General features: G+C 35.2%; 2 long non-coding RNA genes across 5 annotated transcripts; one reads left to right on the top strand and one right to left on the bottom strand.

Moving 5' to 3' along the window:
• Positions 1-6,558: 6,558 nt before the first annotated feature.
• LOC138128536 (uncharacterized) lies at positions 6,559-7,126 on the top strand. Its single transcript, XR_011158751.1, has 2 exons — positions 6,559-6,775; positions 6,894-7,126. It is a non-coding gene; the product is annotated as an uncharacterized lncRNA (long non-coding RNA).
• LOC138128533 (uncharacterized) lies at positions 7,059-8,205 on the bottom strand. 4 transcript variants are annotated; one of them, XR_011158747.1, is made up of 2 exons: positions 7,940-8,205; positions 7,059-7,850 (listed from the first exon to the last, which is right to left on the bottom strand). It is a non-coding gene; the product is annotated as an uncharacterized lncRNA (long non-coding RNA). The 4 variants fall into 4 exon arrangements; XR_011158749.1 differs by having other exon boundaries at positions 7,059-7,832; XR_011158748.1 differs by having other exon boundaries at positions 7,954-8,205.
• Between the last annotated feature and the right edge of the window lie 516 nt (positions 8,206-8,721).

The following is an 8,721-nucleotide window of genomic DNA, read 5'->3' as shown; positions in this document are numbered from 1 at the left end:
GAAGGCTAATTATGCTACAGTAAATATTTCTAAACTAAAATCAGAACTTGAAGTAATATATTGTCGTGAGGATTTTCGCAACAGTGCCGGTGCAGTCGCCATACTTCAACTTTTTATTAATATGAATTTGTCTGAAACATTTTCTGAAGCAGTGAAATTATTAAATATCTTATGTACACTACCCATGACGACCGTGGAAAGTGAGAGATGTTTTTCAACTTTGAAACGGGTAAAAACATTTTTACGCAATACAATGGGACAATCTAGACTTAGTGCCTTGTCTATGCTGAGCATCGAAAAAACACTTGTGAAGAACATTCCAAACTTCAACGAAAAGGTCATAGATCATTTTGCAGAACTGAACGAGAGGAGAATTGACTTGAAATATAAGCACGTTTAAGGTATGTTTTATTTTGATGATATATCAATTTATTATAATTTTTTTTATTTTTATCAGTGTATCATCACATACAGCACGGCGCGTATTTTTGAAGATTTGTACACATGTATTTATATCTTTTTCGTATTAATTAAAATTCCAAAACCAAAATGACCCCCCTGGTTATTAACCCACGAGCCGCCACTGGTTATTAGAATTGAAGAAATTGAAAAAAGACCAGCTTTATGTAGTAAATCAGCAGTCCTGGCACAGTGCAAAAATTTTGATTTTTAATTTATGATTATGAAAGGTATTCAATATGTTGAACTAAAGGATATCTTTATCCTATGTCAGATGTCATATTTAATTAAAATCGCATTGATTTTATCAACTGTGCATAAGCAGTCGGCCGATTAATAGTCGGCTGTCTGCGCACCAACGCCACCAACAGCCAACCAAACAGTTTAGTTTGCCTGGTGTGCGCGGAAGCTACCCAATTATCGGCCAATTATTTAGTCTGTAGTGTGGCCCTAGCCTTAATTGTAGTTAAATAGCCAAAATAATGTGTTGAATAAATTTATTTAAGTACACTTTACATATTCGTACTTTCAACTCTAACTGAGAATATCTACTAACTAATGAAAGGTAAACTAGACTTGAAAATGTATTTTATAATAAATGTTCTGTGTGCCTTCCGTTGGCATTTAAGCACATTTGAGTACGCCGGTACCAAATTTCATAAACAGAATTCAGTATTTCTGGGTTTTTACGAATCTGGTTCGCGGCGTCTGTTACGCGTTTCTGGAGTTGGCCTTTTGTATTTATTTAAACTTCGAGTACCAAATCATTCGTGTGGCCCCAAAAATTAAAATCCAGAGGGGTTAAATGGAGGATCGGGGACGCCATCGTATTGGAATCAGTCAGAACCAACTTCACATAAAGGCAGATGTAGCTCCACAAAAGTACAACGGGACGGAAGGACTCCTTCAGGAAAACGCTCGCCGTATGGTCGCCTTGCCGGTCTTGAATTACCACGTGTTTCGCCATAGAGTAAATGCAAATTGACGTATTCTTGTTTTGCGAATTTCATAACTTTTTGAAGGATTTGCAAATTTAAAATTAAACTTGACAAATGTCACAGGTGTTACAGGTACCGTTGCTAAAGAAATTGCAGCCAAGTAACCAGAATTACCTTTTTAAAACCGATTAACTCATTAGCGTACAGCAAATTTTGACCAGATTTTCAATTATTTTTATCTCGAAAATGAAAAGACTTTTATTAGAAACATTTTTTGTGTATGAGTCCTACTCATCGTCACCTATTATTGGATTTCTTTTGGCAGGTTTGATCGGACCACCCTGTATAATTAATACGAACAAACGTTATACTTTTACATTGATAATGGTGTTTTAAATAAAAATAATTTTATTTCATTTTAAGGTGTCTTAAACATAGTGTTAGGCCTAATGAAAAACACATCTTTAACAAAAATGGAAAGATCGTGTGTCCTACTCTTTAATGAAATGAAAACACAAAGTATTTATGATTATGATAAAAAAATATGACACGACTATAACTCCTTCGAAGTATGTACAAGTTATTATGGTCCGCGGAATAATTGGGAATTGGAAGCAGCCAATTTTCTTTGATTATGGCCGCAAAATTACAAAAAAATCTCTTATTTAAAATCATAACCAAATTGGAGAATATTGGCTACCCTGTATATGCCCTCAATTGTGACTTGGGTGGAAGTAATAGAGGACTCTGGAGTTCGCTGAATACTTCTGAAGAAAAGACTAGTTTTCAGAATCCAGTAACGCACAAAGCAGTTCATATATTTGCAGATACACCACACATAATTAAGTTTTTACGGAATCATTTTCTTGACCATGGTTATCTTTTAAATGGAAAATTAATTAATTCTAAACCTATATAGACAGATCAATTCCAGTTAAGCGCGTGGATGCAGACAAAAATAGTAAGCACCCATGGATTACTAACGAAATAAGAACGTTGAGTACACAACTAAAAGACCTACATTGTCTGATGATGCATCACAAAACCGACCAACTAAGTCATCTATATAACAAAAGAAAACTAGTTTACAAAAGAACTATCTCTAAGGCCGCGAAGTCGAGATACTATGAAAATACGATTGCAGGCTCCTCCAACGCTCCACGTCAAATATGGAAAATTGTTAAACAGAATCTGGAGAACAGAAATGACTTGAGAAAAATTACAATACGTGATGAGCAACAACAAAAAATAGGGGATGATGAAGAAGTTGCTAACTACTTTGGGGAACACTTCTCCTCGGTCGCTCAAACAACCATAGGAAAACACTTCACCGGTGACCCTCCACATAGATGTAACTTCCAAAGTCTTTGAAACGAACATCGGTGTCGCTCAAGGCTGTTTTGGGTCCACTAATTTTTCTAATTTTTATAAACGAGTTACCACTTTATATCAAAAATGGCCTTGTCACTATTTTTGCCGACGAAACATCGGTGATGGTCTCAGTTCCAAATAAGAATGATCTTGACACATTGATTGAAGAGACAATGGAAGACATGCGCTGGTGGTGCGCTAGAAACAAGTTAGTTTTAAATATCAATAAAACTGTAGTTCTAAAATTTTCAAAAACGCATCCACTCCAAAGTGCTAAATTTCTAGGTAGCCACATAGACTCTCAATTGAACTGAATAGAACAGGCAAACGCTACTTGTAGTAGGCTTAATAGTACTTACGACGCTATTTTGAAACTTATCGTTTCTCACACAAGGCCGTAGCATTTACTATGGCCTAGCCTATCACCACATGAGTTTCAATATAATAGTATGGGGCAACTCCACCCACATGAACCGCATTCTCATTGCCCAGAAGCGCCTCGTTCGCCTAATTTATAACTTATAGTGTAGAGAATCCAGCATGTATTCATTGCCGAAAACATTTTAACCTTTTGCCTTTGTTGTATATTTATCTTAAAAGTGCGGCATATTTGTTTACAGAAACCAATCACTATTCTATTCGATTTCAACACTTGTTATACAATATACTATTTTCGGCCTCCGTCTAGAAAAACTGATTTTCCATTCGTCTAAATAGTCTGGAAAATAGCATTTCCTTGCTTAAGCAAAAAAATCGAAACAGGAATTGTATATCAAAGATTTTAGGTTGGCAGCACAAAATGTCAATGTCATGTGGAATTTTTGTACAGTTTTTAAAGTGTGAAATTTAATGTCGGGTAATCCTTTATCCCAAGCTGTACATTGTGTATAGCAATAGAAGCCGAGGGGGTATCAAACGATGGGTTAGGAATAACAGAAAGGACGACGACGGTTTTGAACATGTGTATTTCAGGGTTATAAAATGTTTTGCAAGTGCCCGCACTTGTGACGCCTCGGCTGACCCTCTGCTTCACAAACCGCGCTTGCACTTGCAAAATGGCATTTTCTAGCCTTGTCATAGGAACATATAACTACTACAGTCGAATACCGTAACCAAATTGTTAATATAATAAAAATACAATATTTCACTAATATGTAAATCAGTTTAAAATAAATACATAAATGTATCTAGGTGTATTTTGGTGTAGAGATAGTTAATAGGCCGGATAATTATTTTTTATCACAATTAATACATATGTATACGTTATTACTGATATTGTTATTAAATATAAATTAATATGTCAGATACCAAGACATTACCAAAGAAAGACAAAGACTAAATATAAATTAGTGGACTTGAAGAAAGCCATTGAGGCTGTCAAAAACAAAACACTTTCACTAGGAAAGGCAGCTATTACTTATTCTGTACCAAAAAGCATTATACATGACTATCTTAAGCCAGAAACTATTAAGACTCCAAAAACTGGAAGAAAGGCTATATTTTCTCAAGAACAAGAAGTAGAACTAGAGGACCATATTTTGAAATGCAGTAAACAATTTTATGGTTTAACTATTGAGATGGTCCGCAAAATAGCCTTCAAATATGCTGAAGGCAATAATTTAAAGCACAATTTTGACAAAAAAAACCCAAATGGCAGGAGAGGACTGGTTCTATGGATTCAAGAAAAGGCATCCTAATATTTCGCTTCGTAGACCTGAGTCTACTTCTATTAATAGAATTACAGCCTTTAACAAAACGGAAGTGAAAATGTTTTTCAATAACTAGGAATCACTGCAAACAAAATATCAGTTTGATGCTAATCGCATATACAGGGTGGAACGAAAGTATCAAATATTGGCTGTAACTTTTTAATTTGACAATTTATGAAAAAATGTTTAATATAAAAATTGATTGGTGTATTATCCTGCATCATCTGCTCTTTCTAGTTTGTTCCTATCTTCTTTTGTTTCGCTGCTATGGCAACCAACTTTGGTTCTTTAACTCTTTGAGTGGTGGTGGTTCACGCGATGTACCACCTTTTTTGACACTATTCCGCGGTGGTGGTCCACAAAGTATACCACCTTTCTATGTTATTCCTGCTAGTGTGTTCGCGGTGTGATTTACGAACCACCGCATCAGAGACATCTAGGGGCAATATTAAACAACAAAAATGTCGGCATCAAATGAAACTGCACTCCGGAATCATAATTCTGCTGAAGAAATGTCATTGTAGTTGTGACATATTTCATAGCTATTGTAATACAGGGTGTCCCCAAAAAAAAAGACGAGTCCATAGCTCCCTTATTTATCGGAGGATTTTAATTATCTATACACCAAATCAAATGATTGTTAGTAGGCTACAAAACGGCTTAATAAATTTACGTATAGCTACAAGGACTTCAAGACTAAACTGTCAAAACATTTTTTTTCAAATGGGATTACATACTTTTTTTTAGTAATTCTGATTGAGATTTTAATTCTGAAAACAACAATGTATCACAAGTATAACTTCACATAAAAAAAATAACACTAACTTTTGAAACAAATGACGAGCACCAAGCGAAAAGCTATCAAAATGCATTGCGTTACAATGTAATAACCAAATTAAGGTAGCTGGAAAAACAAATGACAAATAATAACATGTGGGATTGCGCAATGTGCCGCCAATGTTTAGCGCAAAACATAGAACATAGATGATAGTAGCGTTTTTTAAATTTTTTTTGTGAATTTTTGGTATTTAAGTGTATATTTGTGATACATTGTTGTTTTCAGAATAAAAATCTCTATCAGAATTACTAAAAAAAATATGTAATCCCATTTGAAAAAAAATATTTTGACAGTTTACCTTTGAAGTCCATGGAGCTATACTTGAATTTATTAGGCCATTTTGTAGCCTATTAACAACCATTTAATTTGGTGTACAGATAATTAAAATCTTCCTATAAATAACGGAGTTATGGACTCGTCTTCTTTTTTGGGGACACCCTGTATATAAATTTATTGAATTTAAGTCGGGAAAATTATATTCAGTGTTGCAATTAAGTTTACTGGTGAGTACTATTTTACTAAAAACACGCAGTGTTCATTATTATTCAAGAAAAACTAAGTCTTGTGGTGGTACTTGTTTTGTACCACCGCTTCGTTTGCGGAACTTCTAATACTATGTATTTATGTAGGAAAATGTCAAGATTAGGTAAGGACGAGTTACCATTTCGGCTGGTAGATATGAGCGTGGAAGAATTATATAGAGAGATTGAAGATTTCGAAATTGTGGAGCCAATACCCTCAGAACCAGAATCTGAAGTGGAGGAATCGGATACTGAGGAAGCAACATATTTTGAAAATCAACCCGAAATTTGCATGTCTGAATCCGACGACGATTCTGACTCCGAATCTGATCTGCCGTTGGCGTCTTTAATTCGTAAAGTCACTCCTATTGTCACCCCAAATATTACTCAAGCTTATAGTCCACCAACATGGTCAAATACTACAAAACCGACAGCCCCTCCAATATTTACCCATCCCTATGGAGTGCCGGATTTTATAAGGAATATTGAAAAATCCCACGCCATATAAAATCTTTCAAGAATTTATCACAAACAATTTTGTTGAGCATTTAGTTTTCCAGACAAATCTATATGCCGAACAAGAAAAAACTTCATCAGGCAAAAATTATATCCCAACGACCGCAAAAGAAATGAACACATTCTTGGGAATTAATTTGCTTATGGGCATAAAGCGTTCATCCAGCTATAAAGACTACTGGTCTAGTGCCCCTGATCTCAACGACCCTTATACAGGGTTATTATAAATGTTTGTAGTCAACGAGCCCATGAAAACAAATGAAATTTTTTCTTTTGCCGTTCCATAGTTCAATACGAAAATGATACGAAGTAGATTATTATTCTTGACATTAGGAGGTTATGTTTACCTTCAAAAAATTCTTTGAATTATTAACCACAACAGTGAAGATTCATTTAAAGAGATTGTTCCAACGTTTTAATACCGTGAGTAACAGTGACTAAAATCCATCAAGACGGGATTTGTTATCAAAGTGAACTTTAAAGTTCATAATGGTTCAATCCATCTCATACGGACAATAAAATTTAATTTTCTCTATTTCAGTTTTGTAAACTTTCCACTGGTGTTCAACCACAGGTGTGTAGAACTGAATTGTTGCTGCTAAATTATTCAATGGGTACTGAATCATTTTTGTTTTAAAAGTTTCGAGGAAACAATGTTAGGTACCACAAGATTCCAAAACTGTTGATGGAAAATAAGAGAATGAAATCATTGTAAATATTGTAGACATTTTATTTATGTGTTATATGGCAACAAATTAAAGCTATTTAACTGTCCAGCAAGGTTTTATTGTTGTTGATGTGCATTAAATGATTTCCAATGTTATAATGTGGTGGGACAGGATACACAAGATGGGCGACGTCAGACAGGTTCCGTGCATGCGTTGATCCAATCTGGAATAGTCGTTAACGAAATCAGCAACAAATATGGAAGAGGAGGTATACTTATTAGTTCTAACGTCTCCCTGACTACAATCAGGTTATGAACTTACAGCAGGACCATGCCTTGTCTGAAAATAATGACAAATCCAAAGTTCTGTTATCATTCATGTTGTTTAAAAACCAGCTGCAATATGCAACACGACATGGATAATCTGCTAGTTTCATTCTTGAAACAATGACATTTTATAAGGGTGCAAATTTAATCTTTTCTTCACAATTTTCTGACATGTGCTCAGTGCTATACCTGACTGTGCTGACAGTCTCAACAATGATGTTCTGGGATTTTGTTCCATTCTCTCTCTCAAAACTTCACCAACTTGAAGCCTTCTCGATGACTTTTCCTTTGAAACATCTCTAGTTTTGTCCATTCACAATCCATCAAATGTGGGTCATTAAAGATTGTTCCTCTATCTCTAAATTAGGAAACTTTGCGAGATATTGATCCTTACATGATTGCATTCTGTTTTCATCTCGTACACCATTTTAATAAAATGAAATAATAATGAAAGTAGTCTGTTCCACGGTGTACCCCATTGCAATCCTAAAAATCCTTTTTATCCTAAAAAAATGTGTTTAGGAGAAACTGATAATTAGGAGAGAATTTGGAAGAGAACAGTTAACCTGAAAATAAATTTACTTGAAACTTACAGAATTTTACTAACCTAACCTTGATCACTGTTGTATACTCATCGTCGTCTGCTATGGTCGTCTGTGGTCTTAACACTCTTAACTTTTACTAAAGACTTATTTTGAATCGAAGGAAAAAAATGCGGTAATCAGTGATTTGACATTGACAGTGACTTTTACAGTTTCAGTTGGTCAGGAGCTCACTCATGCCAATATTCCACTAGATACAGTGCACAATCGAAACAAGACGGCACAAATTCATGGCCTACTTGGACTACAAACATTTATAATAACCCTGTATTTGCCGTCTAATGAGTCTAAAACGATTTAGCTGGCTACTGTCACACATACATGTAAACAACAACGCTGTTATGCCTGAAAGATCTTCCCCTAATTACGACACTCTTCAAATTGCGTCCCATGATAATTACATTATCTCAAAAATTTGAAAAGTGCTTGCTTCCGAGCCAACAATTAGCAGTCGATGAGTCCATGATAAAGTTCAAGGGGCGCAGTTCCCTAAAACAATACATGCCGAAAAAGCCTATAAAGCGCGGCTATAAAGTGTGGATTCTCGCTGATAAATCTGGGTACTGTTTAAAATTTGATTTATATACAGGCAAGGCAGACACCCAGGAAAAATGTCTAGGTTCTCGCGTAATCAATCACCTTACATGTCACCTGCGTGGCAAGGATCATCTGTTGTATTTTGATAATTTCTTCTGTAACGTTCCGCTGATGGAAGATTTGAAAAGGAAGGGCATCCATGCCGTGGCTACGGTGAACATATCCCGTCGGTATCT

The sequence above is a fragment of the Tenebrio molitor genome, chromosome 4, assembly GCF_963966145.1.
Source record: "Tenebrio molitor chromosome 4, icTenMoli1.1, whole genome shotgun sequence".
NCBI classification, from domain to species: Eukaryota; Metazoa; Arthropoda; class Insecta; order Coleoptera; family Tenebrionidae; genus Tenebrio; species Tenebrio molitor.
The sequence above is the reverse complement of the archived record's forward strand: the minus strand, read 5'-3'. Positions and strand labels throughout refer to the sequence as shown.